The following is a 25,176-nucleotide window of genomic DNA, read 5'->3' as shown; positions in this document are numbered from 1 at the left end:
TACAAAATATAACTCAATTCGCATGAGTCAAGTAGGTTGTTGTATGAGTCTCAGCATTTTAAGTTAACAGGTACGGTCGCATAGTGGTTATGTTACTGGGCTAGTAATCCAGCAGGCTTGGACTAAAGATCCAGAAACATGAGTTCAAATCCCACAAAGGCAGCTGGGGAATTTTAATTCAATAAAGCTGGTATTAAAAAGCTTGTATCAGTAATGATGACCATGTAATTATCGGATTGTCGTAAAAACCCATCTGGTTCACTAATGTGCTTTAGGGAAGGAAATTGCTGCCTTTACCCAATCTACCCTCTGAAATGGCTTAGGGAAGCCACTCAGTTATACAGGGAAAGGACAAAAAAAATGGAGTCATATAAAAATTATTGGGCTAATATTCCTAATTCACTTCATACGATGCTTTTTTTTATTAGTTCCGGGATGTGGGCGTCGCTGGCAAGAACAGCATTTATTGCCCATCCCTAATTGCCCTTGAGAAGGTGACAGTGAGCTGCCTTCTTGAACCTCTGCACTCCTTGTGGTGAAGGTACTCCCACAGTGCTGTTAGGGAGAGAGTTCCAGGATTTTGGCCCAGTGACGATGAAGTAACGGTGATATATTTCCAAGTCAGGATCGTGTGTAACTTTGAGGGGATCTTGCAGGTGATGGTGCTGCCATGCGCCTGCTGCCCTTGTCTTTCTAGGTGATAGAAGTCGTGGGTTTGGGAGATGCTGATGAAGAAGCATGGCGAGTTGCTGCAGTGCATCTTGTAGATGGCACACACTGCAATCACGGTGCCCTTGTGGTGGAAGGAGTAAATGTTGAAGGTGGTGGATGGGGTGCCAATCAAATGGGCTGCTTTGTCCTGGATGGTGCCGAGCTTCTTGAGTATTGTTGGAGCTGCACACATCCAGGCAAGTAGAAAGTAGGCCATCACACCCCTGACTTGTACCTTATAGATGGTGGAAAGGCTTTGGGGAGTCAGGAGGCAGAATACCCAGCCTCTGACCTGTCTTTTTTGTCACAGTATTTATGTGGGTGGTCCGGTTAAGTTTCTGGTCAATGGTGGCCCGCAGGATGTTGATGGTGGGGGTTTTGGTGATTGCAGTGCCATTGAATATCATGGGAAGTTAGTTAGACTCTCGCTTGTCATTGCCTGGCACTTCTGTGGTGCAAATGTGTCACTCATTAGCCCAAGGCTGAATGTTGTTCAGGTCTTGTTGCATGCGGACATGGACTGATTTATTTTCTGAGGAGTTGCGAATAGAACTGAACTACGCAATCATCAGCGAACATCTCCACTTCTGCCCCTATGATGGAGGGAAGATCATTGATGAAGCAGCTGAAGATGGTTGGGCCTAGGACACTGCCCTGAGGAACTCCTGCAGTGATGTCCTGGTGCTGTGATGATTGACCTCCAACAACCACAAACATCTTCTTTTGTGCTAGGTATGACTCCAGCCGGTGGAGAGTTTCCCCTCTGATTCAAATTGACTTCAATTTTACAAGGTCTCCTTGATGCCACACTCGATCAAGTGCTGCCTTGATGTCAAGGGCAGTCACTCTCACCTCTTATGTTGGATACTAAGCCAGTAATCTGCCTGACCCCTGAAGGTGAACACATCATTTGAATTGGAAGCTCTTCGGGATTCTGAGTTACTTGCTTGCTCTCCTAGCTGTAGAAAGATTATTCAGAGCGGTTATAGAATCAATATAGCAAAACAATGTGGGAAAGGCAATTATTAAATCTAGAATTTGGACCTGAGCTGACTTTTCTGCATGTACTGTTGTAGATAGATTTTGTGCTTCTGGCAAAGTGCTTCACAGGTTAGGATCACTGAAGATTAAAAACAAATACTCTATAGAGTTGAATGCCGATTCATTTCATGATTATACAGCTATTGTAGCATCCTCCGCTGGTTAGCCAGCCTTCTTATTTATTGTTACTGCTGGTTAAAGAAAGAAAGAACTTGCATTTCTATAGTGTCTTTCACGACCTCAGGAGGTCCCTAATTGCTTTACAGCCATTGAAATATTTTTTGAAGTGTGGTCACTTTTGTAATGTAGGACACATAGTAGCCAAAATGTACACAGCAAACTCCCACAAACAGCAATGTGATAATGACCAGGTAAAGAAAGATTTGGATTTACATAGTGCCTTTCACATCCACCGGGTGTCTCAAAGCACTTTACAACCAATGAAGTACTTTTGGAGAGTAGTCACTGTTGTAACTTAGGAAACACAACAGCCAATTAGCACACAGCACGATCCCACAAACAGCAATGTGATGATGACCAGATAATCTATTTTTTTTGTTATGTTGATTGAAGGATAACTATTGGCCAGTACACCGGGGATAATTCCCCTGCTCTTCTTCGAAATAGTGCCATGAGATCTTTTACATCTACTTGAGAGGGTCGACGGGGCCTCGGTTTAATGTCTCATCCAAAAGATGGCAGCTGTGACAGTGCAGCACTCCCTCAGCACTGCACTGGAGTGTCAGCCGAGATCATGAGCTCAAGTCCCTGGAGTGGAACTTGAACCCACAAACTTCTAAATTAGAAGTGTGCATGCTACCCACTGAGCCACAGCTGACACTAAAGTCCCTAGAGTGGGACTTGAACACACAACCTCCTGGCTACCCACTGAGCTACAGCTGACATCTTGAGAGTTGGCAACTCAGGAGGGGCATCCAGCATATGGAACCTGCACCTTGCACCTGTTTCCCCCTTAGTTGCCACCTCCTGTGCTCCAATTCATCACCTGTAAACCATGTCTCCCTTGTTGTTGCCTTCTCCTCCTCAACACTAAGTAATGTTACCTGGTCATTATCACATTGCTGTTTGTGGGATTTTGCTGTGCACAATTTGATCCTGTTTATTCTACATTACAACAGTGACTAAAAACATTTGCAGGGCTATGGGGAAAGGGCGGGGCAGTGTGACTAGTTGAGCTGCTCTTGCAGAGAGCCGGCACGGGCTCGATGGGTCGAATGCCCTCCGTCCATGCTGTAACCTTTCTATTATTCTATGATTCTATGTATGTTTACAAAGTATGTGTCCTTGGGCTTTTGATTGATTCAAATGTAGGTGATGATGTTTGGTCGCACTGTGAATGCTTCTGTACATCTATACTAATGAGGCTATTGTTTCCCCACACACTGCAAAGTGTACTAGGGACACAATTTATATGTAAGCGCAATTATCATCGAGTTTCTTTTGTTGTTGCATGAACCAGGAAGCACTTGTACGCAGTATATAAGGACATGTTAAAGTAACGTAATCATAAACGGAGTGACTACTGCCAACGAATGGAAACTGCGCATTAATCTGGAACTGGTAGCTTCAGTTTTTTGTTTCAAGGCGCACACACCCTCCCAGCAAGTTTTCAAGCAGCCCGCTCCCTCCTAGCATTTAATTTTTTTTTTTAACGAACCCGTTCCCGTAATGAACCTGAAGCGCACGTGCGGCAAACATTTCTGTTTCATTGGCAGCAGACACGTCCAAATTTAAAATACATTTCGTATGGTCTATGGCAGGTGATCCTTGGCCACAACCGTCCAAAACTTCCCTGGTACTCGGTACCACAGGGAGTGGTTGAAGCGAATAATATAGATGCATTTAAGGGGTAGATAAACGCGTAAGAGAGAATAAAATAGAAAGATATGCTATATAAGCAGAAAATGCTGGAAATACTCAGCAGGCGGAGAGAAACAGAGTTAACATTTCAGATCTATTGTCAGAACTGGAAATATTACAGTTGCGACAGGTGTTAAGCAAGAACAAACGCAGGGGAAGTGGGGAGGAAAGAAGTAAAAAGCAACGTCTGCGATAGGGTGGAAGGCAGGAGAGAATTAATGACCAGCACAATCATTACCATCACCCGCTGTCTGAAAACAATGGTCTGAAATTGTTGAACTCAATGTTAAGTCCAGAAGGTTGTAAAATGACTAATCGAAAGATGAGGGGCTTTTCCTCAAGCTTCCATTGCACTTGACTGGAGAGGACGGGGAGGTCAGAGTGGGAGTGGGACAGAGAATTAAAATGGCAAGCGACCCGAAGCTCAGGGAGAGGATTGCGGATTGACAGCGGTGTTCAGCAAAGCGATCAGCCAACCTGCATTTGGTCTCGCCAATGTAGAGAAGCCCGCATTCTTTGCTCACTCATGTATTTATCTGTGCTATTTGCCTCAATCACTATCTTTGATAGCGAGTTTCACATTATTACCAGTCTCTGGGTAAAGAAGTTTCTCCTGAATTCTCTACTGGATTATGCTGATAAGGTGAGGTGAAGTAGGATGGGAGGAGGCTTGTATGGAGCATAAATACTGGCATAAACCTGTTGGGCTGAATGGTCATCTATGCTGTACATGCTATGTAATTTCAATGGTTTCCAATGTTTTTAGCTGAGCCAATCAGAACAAAAAGCTCCAGAGGCACAGTCAGTATAAAGGAATACTTTCAAAGGTACGATCCTTTGACATGCAGAGAACAAGTGGCTCAGCCGGCTTAGAGCAGGCACATTCTGATTAGCTCCTTAGTTCAACATTCATTGCAATAGATCTGATCTTGAATACCAAGGAGTGGAATTAAATTACAGAACCAGTGGGAACTTGTTCAACCTTCGTCGTCTGCAGGCCAGATCGAAGAGTGTCCTGACCTCTGTTGTCGAGCTACAGTACGCGGACGACACTTGCGCCTGCGCACATTCAGAGCCTGAACTCCAAGACATAGTCAACATCTTCACTGAGGCATATGAAAGCATGGGCTTTACACTAAACATCCGCAAAACAAAGTTCCTCCACCAACCTGACGCTGCCACACAGCACTGCTCCCCAGTCATTAAGATCCACGGCGCGGCCCTGGACAACGTGGACCACATTCCATACCTCGGGAGCCTATTATCAGCAAGGGCAGACATCGACGGTGAGACTCAACACCGCCTCCAGTGCACCAGCGCAACCTTCGGCCATCTGAGACAGAGAGTGTTCGAAGATCAGGCCCTCAAATCTGTCACCAAGCTCATGGTCTACAGGGCTGTAGTGATACCCGCCCTCCTGTAAGGCTCAGAGACGTGGACCATATACAGTAGATACCTTAAATCGCTGGAGAAATGCCACCAATAATGTCTCCACAAGACCCTGCAAATCCTCTGGGAGAACAGACGCACCAATGTTAGCGTCCTCGATCAGGCCAACATCCCCAGCATCGAAGCACTGACCACACTCGACCAGCTGCGTTGGGTGGGCCACATTGTTTGCGTGCCTGACACAAGACTCACAAAGCAAACGCTCTACTCAGAACTCCTACATGGCAAGCGAGCCCTAGGTGGGCAGAGGAAACATTTCAAGGACACCCTCAAAGCCTCCTTGATAAAGTGCAATATCCCCACCGACAACTGGGTATCCTTGGCCAAAGACTGCCCTAAGTGAAGGAAAGGCACCCGGGAGGACGCTGGGCACCTCGAGTCTCGTCGCCGAGAGCAGGCAGAAAGCAAGCGCAGCTAGCGGAAGGAGCGTGCGGCAAACCAGTCCTACCCACCCCTTCCCTCAACGACTGTCTGGCTCACCTGTGACAGAGACTGTAATTCCCATATTGGACAGTTCAGTCACCTGAGAACTCACTTTTAGAGTGGAAGCAAGTCTTCCTCGATTTCGAGGGACTGCCTAAGATGATGATGATGCTGCTGATGAATGCTTAACTGATAGGGTAGTGAAAGAAAAAGGGGAGAAAATGTCAGCATCTCATTCTCTGAGCAACTCTGCCCTGAGGGAGCGAGCAAATATTCAGGGAAGACTGACAAGAATGATTCAACGACTTATGGATGAAATTCATTGCTGCCCCATTTCAGTAACATCCTGGAGGCATGAGACGTAGCACCAGGCGTGTATGTCCCGCCCCCTCAGAAAATTTGGGTTGCCTCCCCCAAAAGGAAGTGGGGCGGTAACGGGGCGCACGACTCAGCAACCCTTGGCTGTACGGTGGTGCCGCGTCCGAGGAGACCTTCCCTCAAATAAGGGAAGGGCCCACGTTGCCGACTCCGCAAAAGAATAAGGCACCTACCTGGGCCACCACGGAATGGTGATGCCGCGCCATCAGCCCGGCACTCAAGTCAAGCGTCAGGCTGAGCGCTCGGGGCCCCGACCCCACGAGGTCACCCCATAGCTTTTTCATTTAAGAACATAACAACATAAGAATTAGGAGCAGGAGTAGACCATGCAGCCCTTCAAGTCTGCAACGGCATTCAATAAGATCGACCTCAACTGCACTTTCCCGCAGTATCCCATATCCCTTGAGCCCTGAATATTCAAAAATCTAAAAATCTCTGTCTTGAAAATACTCAATGACTGAGCCTCCACAACCCTTTGGGGCAGAGAATTCCAAAGATTCACATCCCTTTGAATGAAGTAATTTCTCCTCATCTCAGTCCTAAATGGCCGATCCCTTATTCTGAGACTGTGACCCCTGGTTCTAAACTCCCCAGACAGAGGAAACATCCTCCCTACATATCCGATTTAAGATGGGGTGATATTCTTGATTTTACTGGTAATCTCTTTCATCTCCGGTTTTGAAAGTGGTCGAACCGACATTGACAGAGTTGGTGACTTTTTGTCGGGCTCTCTGAGTCTGAGGCATGTTCTTCGATCATTTTCTTGGAGCAAATGTTTCTGAAGAATACTGGCGGTAATTACCTCAATGTCAGTATCTATAAAACAGGCATCACAAATTTGTGTCTCTATTTTCATATGGAAGTAAAGAATGCCACCACTATCCTTATTTGCATTTATTTTCTGCATAATGATGCCAATTAGTCCTTTATTCTTCAAAATAGCAAATGTTTCATTAAGCAAAAGCACAGTAACTCGTATTTACATTGCCCTGAAGAAGTGCTGGAGATTATATGTAATTCTGTGTAAAACTCCCTCCGTAGCTTTCACTTAAAATGTTACATTGTCAGTCTGTTTATTGTCCATTGCTGATTCTGAATTACACTTTGGATTTGGCTGATTTTTAAAATACACCCAGAATTTTACTTTCCGTGCACTCTACAGGTTATAGGCTAGAAATTACTTTTGCCAAAATTAGCAGATAAATATTTAACGCTTTACGCATGTTAATGAGGCATTAACCATTTATTTTAAAAGTTAAGCATTTATGGTTCTGGTCACCACATTACTGGAAAGATGTGATTGCACTACAGAGGAGATTTATGAGGATATTGTCTGAACTGGAGGATTTCAACCATGAGGAAAAATTGGATAGGCTGGGGTTATTTTGTTTTGAACAGAGTCTGAGGGGAGATCTTATTGGGGTGTATAACATTATGAGGGGTCTAGATAGAGTGGATAGGACAGACCTATTTCCCTTAGCAGAGGGGTCAACAACCAGCGGGCACAGATTTCAAGTAATTGGTAGAAGGTTTAGAGGAGATTTGAGGGGAAATGTCTTCACTCAGAGGGTGGTGGGGGTCTGGAACTCCTGCCTGAAAGGTTTGTAGAGGCAGAAACCCTCACCACCTTTAAAGAGTACTTGGATGTGCACTTAAAGTGCCATAATCCACAGGGTTACAGACCAGGAACTGGAAAGTGGGATTAGGCTGGATAGCTCTTTGTTAGCCGGCACGGACACGATGGGCTGAAATGGCCTCCTTCTGTGCTGTAAATTTCTATGATTCTATGATTTAACAGCCTTTTAAAGTGATAAATGGCCATGGTTCATATATTCCTGTTGCTGGTGCTATTACAATGCTGTCAAGTTTATTTTGACATTAAATAAAGAGATCGCAAAATTGCCATTAGTTTGCAATTTTTAACAGACCATGAATAATTGGGAGTAATTGTTTAAATTTATTCATTCAAGGGATGTGGATGTCGCTGGTAAGGCCAGCATTTATTGCCCACTCAAACTGCCCTTGAGAAGGCGGTAGTGAGCCGTCTTCTTGAACCGCTGCAGTCCGTGTGGTGAAAGTATTCCCAGTGCTGGTAGGGAGGGAGTTCCAGGACATTGACCCAGTGATGATGAAGGAACAGTGATATACTTCCAAGTCAGGATGGTGTGTGACTTGGAGCAGTACTTGGAGGAGGTGGTGCTTCCATGCGCTTGCTGTTCTTGTCCTTCTACAGGTGGTAGAGACCTTGAGTTTGGGAGGTGCTGTTGAGGAAGCCCTGGCGAGTTGCTGCAGTGCATCTTGTAGACGGTACACACAGCAGCCACGGTGCGCCGATGGTGGAGGGAGTGAATGTTTAAGGTGGTGGATGGGGTGCCGATCAAGTAGGCTGCTTTGTCCTGAATGGTATTGAGCTTCTTGAGTGTTGTTGGAGCTGCACTCATCCAGGCAAGTGGAGAGTATTCCATCACATTCCTGACTTGTGCCTTGTAGATGGTGGAAAGGCTTTAGGGACTCAGGAGGTGAGTCACTTGCTGCAGAATATCCAGCCTCTGACCTGCTCTTGTAGCCACAATATGTATGTGGCTGGTCCAGTTAAATTTCTGATCAATGGTGAGCCCCAGGATGTTGATGCTGGGGGATTCAGCGATGGTAATGCCATTGAATATCAATACGAGGTGGTTAGACACTCTCTTGTTGGAGATGGTCATTGCCTGCACTACTGCAATAATTACAATGATTACTACTGCAGTAAGTACAATTGAATTAAGTTAATAATGAAGTGGGTGAATAATATCAAAATAACCATTAAGTGGTTGGATAATACAAAAATAATCAGTTTCAATTTTAAGACACAGACCAGAATGCATGCTATTTAGTGTCACTTAATTTTGGCCGTGTATCATTATGCCATTACGAAAACATTCTCAGAAGAACGGTTGCCTTTTGGTTGCAGGAGAAGCTTCATTCTTTTCCTTTTTTACAGATAACTGCAGAACCTCTGGAACAGAGACAGAGGGATAATATTTTATCCTGCAATAGCATTCATCAGCTTAGAACTCATAACTTGGGTCTTTCTGAAAGGCTATTCCTAAAGAGAATTAGGTAGAGAAAGAAAAGAATGACTTGCATTTATATAACGCCTTTCATGACCACCGGACGTCTCAAAGCGCTTTACAGCCAATTAAGTATTTTTTTTGAGTGTAGTCATGAAACAGCAACAGCCAATTTGCGCACAGCAAGCTCCCATAATGACCAGATAATGGGCCCAAGTTGCCACATGATCTGCGCCTGATTTTTAGGAGCAACTGGTGGAGAACGGACTATCTTAGAAATCGCAATTCTCCACATTTTTTTTCTGCAGTTCTAGTCAGGTAGAACAGTTCTACTTTGGAACAGAATTTTTTCTTCAAAAGGGGGCGTGTCCGGCCACTGACGCCTGATTTCAAAGTTTCCACAGTGAAAATGTACTCCAAACTAACTTAGAATGGAGCAAGTGAAGATTTTTGTAGAACTGAAAAAACCTGTTCTACACATTAAAAAATCAGGCGCAGGTTACAAATTAGGCGTCCAGAACGAGGTGGGGGGGGGGGGAGGGGGGAAGGGAATCATTAAATTCGACAATAAATCTTTATTTATACTTCTACAAATATTATACAAATAAATCCAACCTGAATAAACATTTAAAAGCAAAGAAAAGATTAAATAAACCATCTTCCTACCTGTGTGAAAGTGCTTCAGCCAGCCTCACAAGTTCGTTCGTTCCCGACGGCAGGGGGGGAGGAGGAAGCCGTTCGCGACGGTGAGCGGGTGGGAGGGAGGGAGGGAGTGCGGGCCCGACCGACCGACCGCCCGTCCGCCCGCCCGAACGCAGTGGGAGGGGGAGGAAGACGCTCCAGACGGCGGGAGGGAGTGCGGGCCCAACTGACCGACCGCCCGTCCGCCCGCCCGAACGCAGCGGGGGGGGGGAGGGGAGGAAGGCATTCCAGACGGCGGGAGGGAGGGAGTGTGGGCCCGCCCGCCCGAACGCAGCGGGAGGGGGGGGGGTGGAGGAAGGGAGGGAGGGAGGGAGTGCGGGCCCGATCGACCGAACGCAGCGGGGGGGGGGGGGGGGGAGGAAGCCGTTCCAGACGGCGGGCGGGAAGGAGACAGTGAGAAGGCTGCAGGAAGCCTCAGTGCTGATGTGCTGATGGCAATGTGGTTTTATTAAAAAATGTTCTAAAATGAAACAGCTACAAAGAACTACAAAAATGGCCGAGTGCCAATGTTTCCTTCACACTGCGCGTGCGCGAACGCTCCAACGTGCACGCGCAGGGTTGCCGGCAGGAAAAAAACTAATTTAAATAGTACCCGCCCCCTCCCACTTACAAAATCGGCGCGAGTGTAGGCTCCGCCCCCTTGGGCGCCGCGCCAAACAGACAAGGAGCTGCAGGGCGCTCCAGAATCGTGAGTTTTGTTTTCCGGCGCCGTTTTAGGGGGGAAAAATGGGCGCCCAGCTCGGAGGGGCGCCGTTTTTTATTGTGTGGAGACTTGGGCCCAATATGTTTTTTTGTTATGTTCATTGAGGGATAAATATTGGCCAGGACAGTAAAATTAGAAATTAGAAAGAGAAATTGGAGACCGATTACCAACTCAATCTGTAATTTCTGCAGAAGTACTGCTGTCCATGTTAGTCTTATCTCTATACTATTGATTTCTTCCAGAAATTAAGCAGGTATCTGTCAGTCCAACATATTATAATCTTATTGAATGGTGGAGTAGGTTCAAAGAGCCAAATGACCGACTCCTGCTCCTATTTCTTATGTTCTTATGGATTTTAATTTGAACTTTTCAAAAGTTTGAATGAAACAATAAAGGCACATTATGCTGATGTGGATGTGCGAGGCACACATGGAGAATACTTTCATCTGATGTTCTTTTCCTTCTCGTTTCATTCTACTGTTGTGTTTAAAGGCCAGAGTTTCATTGAACAACAGGGCAAAGGGTGGAGAAATCATTGACATCACGTGAACACTGCGGGTGGCTATTCACAGGGAGGGAAGTTTTGGACGGTTGTGGCCAAGGATCATCTGCCATAGACGATACGAAACGTATTTTATGATTGTATGCAACTGTTTCCAATGAAACGGAAGTATTTGGCGCACATTCAAGTTTGTCATGGAAATGGGCTTGTTAAAAAGATTCTCTACCCCAAAGGGCTGTGGATGCTGAATCGTTCAGTATATTCAAGGCTGAGATAGATAGATAGATGGACTCAAGAGGAATCAAGGAATATGGAAATCAGGCAGGAATGTGGAATTGAGGTCGAAGATCAGCCATGATCGTATTGAATGCTGGTGCAGACTTGAAGGGCTGTATGGTCTACTCCTGCTCCTATGCTCCTAATTCTTATGTTGTTATGTTCTTAAAAGAAAAAGCTATGGGGTGACCTGATACAGGTCTTTAAGATTATGGAGTTGTTCAATAGGGTAGATGATGAGAAAGCATTTCTACTTGTGAGAGGAGACTAAGGGCCATAAATATAATACAGTCACTGATAAATCCAATAGGGAATTCAGGAGAAACGTCTTTACCTGGAGAGTGATTAGAATATGGAACACACTACCACAGCGAGTAGTTGATACGAATAGCATAGCTGCTGTTAATGGGAAGCTAGCTAAGTACAGGAGGGGAAAAGGAACAGAAGGTTACGCTAATGGAGTGAGATGAAGAAGGGTGGGAGGAACATAAACCATGGACCAGCTGGGCCAAATGGCCTGTTTCTGTGCTGTACATTCTGTGTAATTCTTATGTAATCTGTTTTCAGTTCTCTTTTTAAAGAAATAGATACAGAATCTTATTGCCTTTTCCACATCTAATCTCTAGTCTTGATTAAGGATTATTAAGTATTTTACTTATATTGATGTAATTTATGCCTCTTAGCATTTTAAAGGCTGGAATGCTGTTTCCTTCAAGAATCTTTTCTCCAATCAAAATGTGGTTAGCTCTGCAAGTGCCTCTTCAAATCTTAGACTAAGAATTTCCTTGGAGCGGCCGATGCTGCACCACTGTCATTTTGCCAGAAGTGCGTCAGTGCAAGGGTATTAACGTTACGGAACCAAGTTGGATTGGTGGAGTTAAGATACAGAAAAGCCATGATCTCATTGAATGGCGGGACAGGCTCGAGGGGCTGAATGGCCTCCTCCTGTTCCGCTGTTTCAAGAAACCACACAATGTTCCAGCAACAAAGCAGGAACAGCTCCAAGAAACTTCTTGGCCGTATAATCCTTTGGGCTAGAAATTCGGTGCATTTGTGCCTCCCGTTACCGTCCGGGTGTGACGCTGGCATCGACTCCTGCCATATTCGGCGGGAGTTTAGCGGCGGCACTATGGCGTTGCGCTCCAATCTCCTGCACCCGGAGATCGTAACGTCATCAGCGTGCACATCGCTCCGGTCGCCCCGACCTGATATTGGCTTTAGTCTCCCTGCAGCTGCGCCGGGCGATAATACTGACAACTGCAGGGGACGCGGATCTGGGCGGCCAGCCGCTACCGGCGCAAAAATTAAAGGCGAGGTGGGCGATGGCAAATGAAAAAAAAACGTACCTTGTGGTTGCTGCTCCTGATGCAGTTTCCTCATGCGATCGGGGCCCCAGTCGCTCAGCCTGACGCTCTACTTGAAGTGCTGGGCTGGTGGCGCGGCATCCCCATTCCGTGGTGGTCCAGGTAGGGTGCATTATTCTTTTGCGGAGTCGGCAACGTGGGCCCTTCCCTTTAATTGAGGGAAGGACTCCTCGGATGCGGCACCACCGCGCAGCCAAGGGCGTAGTGCTGCTGAGGCGTGCGCCCCGTTACCGCCCCACTTCCTTCCGGGGGTGGCAACCAGAATTTCCTGAGGGGGCGGGACTTACACACCCGGTGCTAAGTCTCACACCTACCGGATGTTACCAAAGTGGGGCGATAATGAATTTCACCCCTAAGCCGTTGAATCATTCTTGTCAGTCTTCTCTGAATATTTGCTCGCTCCCTCAGGGCAGAATTGCTCAGAGAATGAGATGCTAACATTTTCTCCCCTTTTTCTTTCACTACCCTAACAGTTAAGCATTATCTTGGTATTCAAGATCAGATCTACTGCAAGGAATGTTGAACGAAGGAGCTAATCAGAATGCGCCTGCTCTACGCCGGCTGAGCCACTTGTTAAGCTTCTAACTCTGCATGTCAAAGGATTGTACCTTTGAAAGTTAGCTAAAACTCCTTTATACTGACTGTGCCTCTGGAGCTTTTTGTTCTGATTGGCTCAGTTAAAAACATTGTCAACCATAGAATTACATAGAATGTACAGCACAGTTGGCCATTCGGCCCAACAGGTTTATGCCGGTGTTTATGCTCCATTCAAGCCTCCTCCCACCTTACTTCACCTCACCTTATCTGCATAATCCAATAGAGAATTCAGGAGAAACTTCTTTACCCAGAGACTGGTGATGATGTGGAACTCACTACCATATATAGTGATTGAGGTGAATAGCATAGATACCTTTAAGGGGTAGCTAGATAAACACATGAGGGAGCAAAGAATGCGGGCTTCTCTACTTTGGGGAGACCAAATGCAGATTGGCTGATCGCTTTGCTGAACACCGCTGTTCAATCCGCAATCCTCTCCCTGAGCTTGCCATTTTAATTCGGTCCCACTCCCACTCTGATCTCCCTGTCCTCTCCAGTCAAGTGCAATGGAGCTCGAGGAACAGCCCCTCATCTTTCGATTAGGCATTTTACAACCTTCTGGACTTAACATTGAGTTCAACAATTTCAGACCATTGTTTTCAGACAGTGGGTGATGGTAATGATTGTGCTGGTCATTAATTCTCTCCTGCCTTCCACCCTATCGCAGACATTGCTTTTTACTTTTTTCCTCCCCACTTCCCCTGCGTTTGTTCTTGCTTAACACCTGTCACAACTGTAATATTTCCAGTTCTGACAAAAGATCTGAAATATTAACTCTGTTTCTCTCCCTCTGCACAGATGCTGCCCGGCCTGCTGAGTATTTCCAGCAATTTTTGCTTATATAGCATATCTTTCTATTTCTTTCTCTCTTATGTGTTTATCTACCCCTTAAATGCAATTATACTATTTGCTTCAACCACTCCCTGTGGTAGCGAGTTCCACATTCTCACCACTCTCTGGGTAAAGAAGTTTCTCCTGAATTATCTGTTGGATTTATTGGTGACTGTCCTATTATTGATGGCCCCTAGTTCTGAACTTAAAGAAAGAAAGACTTGATATAGTTCCTTTCACAACCTCAGTATGTCCCTAAGCGCTTCACAACCAATGAAGAACTATGGGATTGAAGTTGTGTAATGCCATTTTTGAGGTGGTGTCACCGGCTGAGTGATGATTTTAACGCCGGGCATTAGGCGCGGCCTCAAAGTGCTAAATTCAGTTTTTATGCCCAAAGATGAAAGAGCAGCGCTAAAAAGTGCTTGGGCAGGAGCTTAGGAGGCCTGCTGAATTTCACAATGGGAGGCTGCCACCATATTAGAAAAATGCAGGGGATAAAAATGAACTAAAACTTCCCCAATCCACACACACACTTCCGCTTTCTTAGAACTAATGAAAACATGCAGAAATAAATAAGGAAAAATGCTTACCTTCCTTTCTGGGTGATTCCACCCGAGATCCGCTCTTTAACGCCGATTTTTTCCTGGCTGTACAACCGCCTGCCAGTATGGCAGCCGTACAAAACAAATATCGCGACAGAGGTGTGAAAGAGCTAGTGAATGGAAGACCAGCAGGAAGAGTAGTGCAAAGAAGGTAGTGCAGGGGTCCCCTGCGGTCATCCCCCTGCAAAACAGATACACCATTTTGAGTACTGTTGAGGGGGATGACTCATCAGGGGAGGGCAGCAGCAGCCAAGTTCATGGCACTGTGGCTGGCTCTGCTGCACAGGAGGGCAGGAAAAAGAGTGGGAGAGCGATAGTGATAGGGGATTCAATTGTAAGGGGAATAGATAGGCGTTTCTGCGGCCGCAACCGAGACTCCAGGATGGTATGTTGCCTCCCTGGTGCAAGGGTCAAGGATATCTCGGAGCGGGTGCAGGACATTCTGAAAAGGGAGGGTGAACAGCCAGTTGTCGTGGTGCACATTGGTACCAACGATATAGGTTAAAAAAAGGGATGAGGTCCTACGAGATGAATTTAAGGAGCTAGGAGCTAAATTAAAACGTAGGACCTCAAAAGTAGTAATCTCGGGATTGCTACCAGTGCCACGTGCTAGTCAGAGTAGGAATCACAGGATAGCGCAGATGAATACGTGGCTTGAGCAGTGGTGCAGCAGGGAGGGATTCAAATTCCTGGGGCATTGGAACCGGTTCTGGGGGAGGTGGGACCAGTACAAACCGGACGATCTGCACCTAGGCAGGACCGGAACCAATGTCCTAGGGGGAGTGTTTGCTAGTGCTGTTGGGGAGGATTTAAACTAATATGGCAGGGGGATGGGAACCAATGCAGGGAGACAGAGGGAAACAAAGAGGAGACAAAAGCAAAAGACAGAAAGGAGATGAATAAAAGTGGAGGGCAGAGAAACCCAAGGCAAAAAACAAAAAGAGCCACTGAATGTAAAGGGGCTGCAGGAGGGGTCAAAACTAAAAATCATGGTTTAAAAACTAGTATTAAAACACTCTACCTAAACGCATGCACAATTCGAAATAAAGTAAATGAGTTGACGGCACAAATCATTACAAATGGGTATGATTTGGTGGCCATTACAGAAACGTGGTTGCAGGGGAGCCAAGACTGGGAATTAAACATACAGGGGTATCTGATGATTTGGAAAGATAGACAAGAAGGGAAAGGAGTTGGGGTAGCTCTGTTAATAAAGGATGATATCAGGGCAGTTGTGAGAGACGATATTGGCTCGAATGAACAAAATGTTGAATCATTGTGGGTGGAGATTAGAGATAGTAAGGGGAAAAAGTCACTGGTGGGCATAGTTTATAGGCCCCCAAATAATAACTTCATGGTGGGGCGGGCAATAATCAAGGGAATAATGGAGGCATGTGAAAAAGAAACGGCAGTAATCATAGGGGATTCTAACCTACATATCGATTGGTCAAATCAGATCGCACGGGTTAGCCTGGAGGAGGAATTCATAGAATGCATACGGGATTGTTTGTTAGAACAGTATGTTACAGAACCTTCAAGGGAGCAAGCTATCTTAGATCTGGTCCCATGTAATGAGACAGGAATAATAAACGATCTCCTAGTAAAAGATCCTCTCGGAATGAGTGATCACAGTATGGTGAATTTGTAATACAGATTGAAGGTGAGGAAGTAGTGTCTCAAACGAGCGTACTATGCTTAAACATAGAAACATAGAAAATAGGTGCAGGAGCAGGCCATTCAGCCCTTCTAGCCTGCACCGCCATTCAATGAGTTCATGGCTGAACATGAAACTTCAGTACCCCCTTCCTGCTTTCTCGCCATAACCCTTGATCCCCCGAGTAGTAAGGACTTCATCTAACTCCCTTTTGAATATATTTAGTGAATTGGCCTCAACTACTTTCTGTGGTAGAGAATTCCACAGGTTCACCACTCTCTGGGTGAAGAAGTTTCTCCTCATCTCGGTCCTAAATGGCTTACCCCTTATCCTCAGACTGTGACCCCTGGTTCTGGACTTCCCCAACATTGGGAACATTCTTTCTGCATCTAACCTGTCTAAACCCGTCAGAATTTTAAACGTTTCTATGAGGTCCCCTCTCATTCTTCTGAACTCCAGTGAATACAAGCCCAATTGATCCAATCTTTCTTGATAGGTCAGTCCCGCCATCCCGGGAATCAGTCTGGTGAACCTTCGCTGCACTCCCTCAATAGCAAGAATGTCCTTCCTCAAGTTAGGAGACCAAAACTGTACACAATACTCCAGGTGTGGCCTCACCAAGGCCCTGTACAACTGTAGCAACACCTCCCTGCCCCTGTATTCAAATCCCCTCGCTATGAAGGCCAACATGCCATTTGCTTTCTTAACCGCCTGCTGTACCTGCATGCCAACCTTCAATGACTGATGTACCATGACACCCAGGTCTCGTTGCACCTTCCCTTTTCCTAATCTGTCACCATTCAGATAATAGTGTGTCTCTCTGTTTTTACCACCAAAGTGGATAACCTCACATTTATCCACATTATACTTCATCTGCCATGCATTTGCCCACTCACCTAACCTATCCAAGTCACTCTGCAGCCTAATAGCATCCTCCTCGCAGCTCACACTGCCACCCAACTTAGTATCATCCGCAAATTTGGAGATACTGCATTTAATCCCCTCGTCTAAATCATTAATGTACAATGTAAACAGCTGGGGCCCCAGCACAGAACCTTGCGGCACTCCACTAGTCACTGCCTGCCATTCTGAAAAGTACCCGTTTACTCCTACTCTTTGCTTCCTGTCTGACAACCAGTTCTCAATCCACGTCAGCACACTACCCCCAATCCCATGTGCTTTAACTTTGCACATTAATCTCTTGTGTGGGACCTTGTCGAAAGCCTTCTGAAAGTCCAAATATACCACATCAACTGGTTCTCCTTTGTCCACTTTACTGGAAACATCCTCAAAAAATTCCAGAAGATTTGTCAAGCATGATTTCCCTTTCACAAATCCATGCTGACTTGGACCTATCATGTCACCATTTTCCAGATGCACTGCTATGACATCCTTAATAATTGATTCCATCATTTTACCCACTACTGAGGTCAGGCTGACCGGTCTATAATTCCCTGTTTTCTCTCTCCCTCCTTTTTTAAAAAGTGGGGTTACATTGGCTACCCTCCACTCCATAGGAACTGATCCAGAGTCAATGGAATGTTGGAAAATGACTGTCAATGCATCCGCTATTTCCAAGGCCACCTCCTTAAGTACTCTAGGATGCAGGCCATCAGGCCCTGGGGATTTATCTGCCTTCAATCCCATCAATTTCCCCAACACAATTTCCCGACTAATAAAGATTTCCCTCAGTTCCTCTTCCTTACTAGACCCTCTGACCCCTTTTATATCCGGAAGGTTGTTTGTATCCTCCTTAGTGAATACCGAACCAAAGTACTTGTTCAATTGATCCGCCATTTCTTTGTTCCCCGTTATGACTTCCCCTGATTCTGACTGCAGGGGACCTACGTTTGTCTTCACCAACCTTTTTCTCTTTACATACCTATAGAAACTTTTGCAATCCGCCTTAATGTTCCCTGCAAGCTTCTTCTCGTACTCCATTTTCCCTGTCCTAATCAAACCCTTTGTCCTCCTCTGCTGAGTTCTAAATTTCTCCCAGTCCCCAGGTTCGCTGCTATTTCTGGCCAATTTGTATGCCACTTCCTTGGCTTTAATACTATCCCTGATTTCCCTAGATAGCCACGGTTGAGCCACCTTCCCCTTTTTATTTTTACGCCAGACAGGAATGTACAATTGTTGTACTTCATCCATGCGGTCTCTAAATGTCTGCCATTGCCCATCCACAGTCAACCCCCTAAGTATCATTCGCCAATCTATCCTAGCCAATTCTCGCCTCATACCTTCAAAGTTACCCTTCTTTAAGTTCTGGACCATGGTCTCTGAATTTACTGTTTCATTCTCCATCCTAATGCAGAATTCCACCATATTATGGTCACTCTTCCCCAAGGGGCCTCGCACAATGAGATTGCTAATTAATCCTCTCTCATTACACAACACCCAGTCTAAGATGGCCTCCCCCCTAGTTGGTTCCTCAACATATTGGTCTAGAAAACCATCCCTTATGCACTCCAGGAAATCCTCCTCCACCGTATTGCTTCCAGTTTGGCTAGCCCAATCTATGTGCATATTAAAGTCACCCATTATAACTGCTACACCTTTATTGCATGCACCCCTAATTTCCTGTTTGATGCCCTCCCCAACATCCCTATTACTGTTTGGAGGTCTGTACACAACTCCTACTAACGTTTTTTGCCCTTTGGTGTTCTGCAGCTCTACCCATATAGATTCCACATCATCCAAGCTAATGTCTTTCCTAACTATTGCATTAATCTCCTCTTTAACCAGCAATGCTACCCCACCTCCTTTTCCTTTTATTCTATCCTTCCTGAATGTTGAATACCCCTGAATGTTGAGTTCCCAGCCCTGATCATCCTGGAGCCACGTCTCCGTAATCCCAATCACATCATATTTGTTAACATCTATTTGCACAATTAATTCATCCACCTTATTGCGGATACTCCTTGCATTAAGACACAAAGCCTTCAGGCTTGTTTTATTAACACCCTTTGTCCTTTTAGAATTTTGCTGTACAGTGGCCCTTTTTGTTCTTTGCCTTGGGTTTCTCTGCCCTACACTTTTCCTCATCTCCTTTCTGTCTTTTGCTTTTGGCTCCTTTTTGTTTCCCTCTGTCTCCCTGCATTGGTTCCCATCCCCCTGCCATATTAGTTTAAATCCTCCCCAACAGCACTAGCAAACACTCCCCCGCATTAAAAACCAATGCGTAAAAGGTGGTCAAGATTAGTGGGAAAATAGAAGATTGGGAAAATTTTAAACAAAGGGGACTACAGTGGGATGAGGGCAGAGTTGGCTAAAGTAGACTGGAAACACAGACTAAACGGTGGCACAATTGAGGAACAATTGAGGACTTTTAAGGAGCTCTTTCATAGTGCTCAACAAAAATATATTCCAGTGAAAAAGAAGGCCGGTAAGAGAAGGGATAACCAGCCGTGGATAACCAAGGAAATAAAGGAGAGTATCAAATTAAAAACCAATGCGTAAAAGGTGGTCAAGATTAGTGGGAAAATAGAAGATTGGGAAAATTTTAAACGACAGCAAAGAATGACTCAGAAAGCAATAAAGAAAGGAAAGATAGATTACGAAGGTAAACTTGCGCAAAACATAAAAACGGATAGTAAAAGCTTTTACAGATATATAAAACGGAAACGAGTGACTAAAGTAAATGTTTGTCCATTAGAAGATGAGAAGGGGGATTTAGTAATGGGAAATGTAGAAATGGCTGAGACCTTAAACAATTATTTTGGTTCGGTCTTCACAGTGGAAGACACAGAAACCATGCCAGAAATTGCTGGTCACAGGAATGTGGGAAGGGAGGACCTTGAGACAATCACTATCAATAGGGGGAAGTGCTGGACAGGCTAATGGGACTCAAGGTAGACAAGTCCCCTGGTCCTGATGATATACATCCCAGGGTATTAAAAGAGATGGCGGAAGTTATAGTAGATGCATTCGTTATAATCTACCAAAATTCTCTGGACTCTGGGGAGGTACCAGCGGATTGGAAAGCATCTAATGTAACGCCTCTTTTTTAAAAAGGGGGCAGACAAAAGGCAGGTAACTATCGGCCGGTTAGTTTAACATCTGTAGTGGGGAAAATGCTTGAAACTATCATTAAGGAAGAAATAGCGGGACATCTAGACAGGAATAGTGCAATCAAGCAGACGCAGCATGGATTCATGAAGGGGAAATCATGTTTAACTGATTTACTGGAATTCTTTGAGGATATAATGAGCATGGTGGATAGAGGTATACCAATGGATGTGGTGTATTTAGATTTCCAAAAGGCATTCGATAAGGTGCCACACAAAAGGTTACTGCAGAAGATAAAGGTGTGCGGAGTCAGTGGAAATGTATTAGCATGGATAGAGAATTGGCTGGCTAACAGAAAGCAGAGAGTCGGAATAAATGGGTCCTTTTCGGGTTGGAAATCGGTGGTTAGTGGTGTGCCACAGGGATCGGTGCTGGGACCACAACTGTTTACAATATACATAGATGACCTGGAAGAGGGGACAGAGTGTAGTGTAACAAAATTTGCAGATGACACAAAGATTAGTGAGAAAGCGGGTTGTGTAGAGGACACAGAGAGGCTGCGAAGAGATTTAGATAGGTTAAGCGAATGGGCTAAGGTTTGACCGATGGAATACAATGTCGGAAAGTGTGAGGTCATCCACCTTGGGAAAAAAAAACAGTAAAAGGGAATATTATTTGAATGGGGAAAAATTACAACATGCTGAGATGCAGAGGGATCTGGGGGTCCTTGTGCATGAATCCCAAAAAGTTAGTTTGCAGGTGCAGCAGGTAATCAGGAAGGCGAATGGAATGTTGGCCTTCATTGCGAGAGGGATGGAGTACAAAAGCAGGGAGGTCCTTCTGCAACTGTATAGGGTATTGGTGAGGCCACACCTGGAGTACTGCGTGCAGTTTTGGTCACCTTACTTAAGGAAGGATATACTAGCTTTGGAGGGGGTACAAAGACGATTCACTAGGCTGATTCCGGAGATGAGGGGGTTACCTTATGATGATAGATTGAGTAGACTGGGTCTTTACTTGTTGGAGTTCAGAAGGATGAGGGGTGATCTTATAGAAACATTTAAAATAATGAAAGGGATAGACAAGATAGAGGCAGAGAGGTTGTTTCCACTGGTCGGGGAGACTAGAACTAGGGGGCGCAGCCTCAAAATATGGGGGAGCCAATTTAAAACCGAGTTGAGAAGGAATTACTTCTCCCAGAGGGTTGTGAATCTGTGGAATTCTCTGCCCAAGGAAGCAGTTGAGGCTAGCTCATTGAATGTATTCAAGTCACAGATAGATAGATTTTTAACCAATAAGGGAATTAAGGGTTACGGGGAGCGGGCGGGTAAGTGGAGCTGAGTCCACGGCCAGATCAGCCATGATCTTGTTGAATGGCGGAGCAGGCTCGAGGAGCTAGATGGCCATCTCCTGGTCCTAATTCTTTTATTCTTATGTTCTTATTGTATGCTGGATGACATCACCATGTGGGTGGAGTTAGCTGGCGCAGTGTTGCCTCTTGGTGCCTCTGTGAAAGAGCCAACGCAATTTAGGTCGCGATGTTGGCTCCACTGACTGACGATGGTAGGCCTTTGCCGCCCATTTGCTGCCTACTGCCGGTGGTAATGGGCGGCGTACAAAATAACTCCTAATTTTGACCCCTAACTGTATTGAGAAGACTCTGGAGGAGAAATTTGCATTGTTGGCGCCTCCCGTTAATGGCGATTTCTCGTCGGGGGAAGTGCTACCACCTCCCGCCATTTGTGCGGGAGTTAGCGGAGACGCCAGCCGATAGCACCCCAGGTCACTGCGGCGGCGCTGGGTAGCACCCCGTGAGGCTGCTGCGGGCAATGTTCGTGCCAGTATCACAGGTCGTGAACTGAATCGCACTCCGCTCGTGGGGCAAAAAGTAAAGGGGAGGTGCCTGTCGCCATTTTGTTTATGATGACTTACCGGTCCGGCATTTCATTCACGATTTTGCAGGTTCCGTGCTGTGATGGGGCAGCCTGGCACTCCGTTTCTGTGTTGGGCTGCGGTGTTGTGGTCGCCCCTCCAACCACTACAGAACTGGTAGCGTGCCCTCCCCTTTAAAGGAAGGGGCGGGCCCTGTGCTCATGACAGAGCCCCATGTAGCGCTGGAAAATTTGTGCGCTTACCGCCCCGGTCCTACCCCAAGAGGAATTGGAGCACCCGAGATAGCACTCCACTTCTTCTCGGGGGCAATAACCCCAATTTCGTGGCTGGGGTGGGATTTCCGCGCCGAGCACAATAAGTCACGTCTCGCCTCAGTTACCGTCTCCAACCATTCCAATCCCTAAAGCAATTCTTTCTCCATGAGGTTTCTCCATCCTAGACATTGGAGAGTAGTAAAAAAGGGGACAAGTCCGACTGCAGCAACTACAGGGGAATCTCCCTGCTATCAGCCACTGGGAAAGCTGTCGCTCGAATTCTCCTCAATCATCTTCTCCCTGTGGCCGAGGAGCTCCTCCCGGAATCACAATGTGAATTTCATCCCCTACGGGGCAAAACAGACATGATCTTTGCAGCGCGACAGTTGTAGAAAAATGCAGGGAGCAGTGGCAGCTCTTATACATGGCCTTTTTTGATCTTACAAAGGCCTGTGACACTGTCAACCGTGAGGGTCTATGGAGCATCCTCCTCTGTTTCGGATGCCCCCAAAAGTTTGTCAACATCCTTCGCCTGCTTCACGATGACATGCAGGCTGTGATCCTTACCAACAGATCCATTACAGACTCAGTCCACGTCCAGACCGGGGTCAAACAGGGCTGCATCATCGCTCCAACCCCCTTCTGAATCTTCCTCACCTCCATGCTCCACCTCACAATCAACAAGCTCCCCCCTGGAGTGGAACTAAACTACAGAACCAGTGGGAAGCTGTTTAACCTACGCCGCCTCCAGGCCAGGTCCAAGATCACCCCAACCTCTGTCGTTGAGCTGCAGTAGGCAGACGATGCCTGCATCTGTGCACATTCAGAGGCTGAACTCCAGGATATAGTCAATGTATTCACTGAGGCATATGAAAGCATGAGCCTTACGTTTAACATCCGTAAGACAAACGTCCTCCACCAGCCTATCCCCGCTGCACAGCACTGCCCTCCAATCATTAAAATCCACGGCGCGGCCCTGGACATTTCCCATATCTTGGGAGCCTCTTATCAACAAAGGCAGACATTGATTCGGAGATTCAGCATTGCCTCCAGTGCGCCAGTGCAGCCTTCGGCCGTCTGAGGAAAAGAGTGTTTGAAGACCCGGCCCTCAAATCTACCACCAAGCTCATGGTCTAAAGAGCTATAGTAATACCCGCCCTCCTGTATGGATCTGAGGCATGGACGATGTATAGAAGGCACCTCAAGTCGCTGGAGACATATCACCAACGATGTCTCTGCAAGATACTGCAAATCCCCTGGGAGGACAGGCGCACCAACATCAGTGTCCTCGACCAGGCTAACATCCCCAGTATTGAAGCACTGACCACACTCGATCAGCTTCGCTGGGCAGGCCACATAGTTCACATGCCAGATATGAGACATCCTCAGCAAATTCTTTATGCAGAGCTCCTTCATGGTAAGTGAGCCAAAGGAGGACAGTGGAAACATTATAAGGACACCCTCAAAGCCTCCCTGGTAAAGTGCGACATCACCACTGACACCTGGGAGAACCTGACCGAAGACTGCCTGAGGTGGAGAAAGTACATCCGGGAGGGCGTTGAGCTCTTCGAGTCTCAACGCAAAGAGCATGAAGAGGCCAAGCGCAGGCAGCGGAAGGAGCGTGCGGCAAACCATCCCCACCGACCCCTTCTCTCAATGAATGTCTGTCCCACCTGTAACAGCATCTGTGGCTCTCGTATCGGACTGTTCAGCCATCAAAAAACTCACTTTGGGAGTGGAAGCAAGTCCTCCTCGATTCCGAGGGACTGCCTATGATGATGACTTTTTATAGATTGTACCAACCCATAACACTACCATTAATATTGTCCAGTTCATCACATCCAAAGCCTGGACTCTATAAGACATCAATACCTCTTTGAAGACTTAAAAACTGCAAACAGTATTCCAAATATGGCTTTATCAATGGTCTATATCAAGATTAGAATAACTTAAATTCAATGATTGATCCTAATATTTGTTGTGTATACATAAATAACTGACAAACTGAGCCAGGAGAAATGTAACTTAACTTGTGTGCTTTATACAACAACCCAAAATGGTGTCCCAAACCAGCATGAACCAGAATGAATACAGCAACTGTGAATAGCTCCCGCAAGGTCCTAATTTCCGTCCAGTGCTCTGTAACAAATAAATTGAGCATGAATACAACATATTTCCCCCACTTTTAAAACCACAATCTATGTACAGACAAAATCCTTGAGATAGCCAGGTCATGTTCTGATACTCTGAGACCGGCGAGGAGCTTGCGGTTTTTGCTCTGAGTTTTGGATGGGAAACAAATAAATAGAGTATGAACACAACAGTATTTGATTAGGTTTGTTGATAGCGGCTTCACATTAATTGAAAGGTTTCAGTCACTGATCAATAATCACACCCAAATCCTTTCTTATGTTCCACCTTTCCCAAAGGACAGCCTTTCATCAGATACACATGTTTGCTGCTTAAATATTCATTGCCTTGCATTTATCTTGATCAAAATCCACCTGTCATTCATTAGCTCATCAGTTTAATTATTGGAAAAATTGTTCATCTTCTTTATGTTGGACAGCATATCACATAGGTTGGTATCATCAGGATAATTCATATCAGCACTGAAACAGATGATCTGGACATTCATCTCATGCTGTTTGTGGCAGCTTGCTGTGTGCAAATTGGCTGCCACGTTTCCTACATTACAACAGTGACTACACTTCAAATTTACATCATTGGCTGTAAAGTACTTTGGGACATTCTGAGGTTGTGAAAGGTGTTATATAAATGCAAGTCTTTCTATCTTTTATAAGAAGAAATACTTTTCTCTGAGCAGTTTACGAATAATGTGAAGCAAGGG

This window comes from Pristiophorus japonicus, chromosome 10 (assembly GCF_044704955.1).
Source record: "Pristiophorus japonicus isolate sPriJap1 chromosome 10, sPriJap1.hap1, whole genome shotgun sequence".
Lineage (NCBI taxonomy): Eukaryota > Metazoa > Chordata > Chondrichthyes > Pristiophoridae > Pristiophorus > Pristiophorus japonicus.
The sequence above is the reverse complement of the archived record's forward strand: the minus strand, read 5'-3'. Positions refer to the sequence as shown.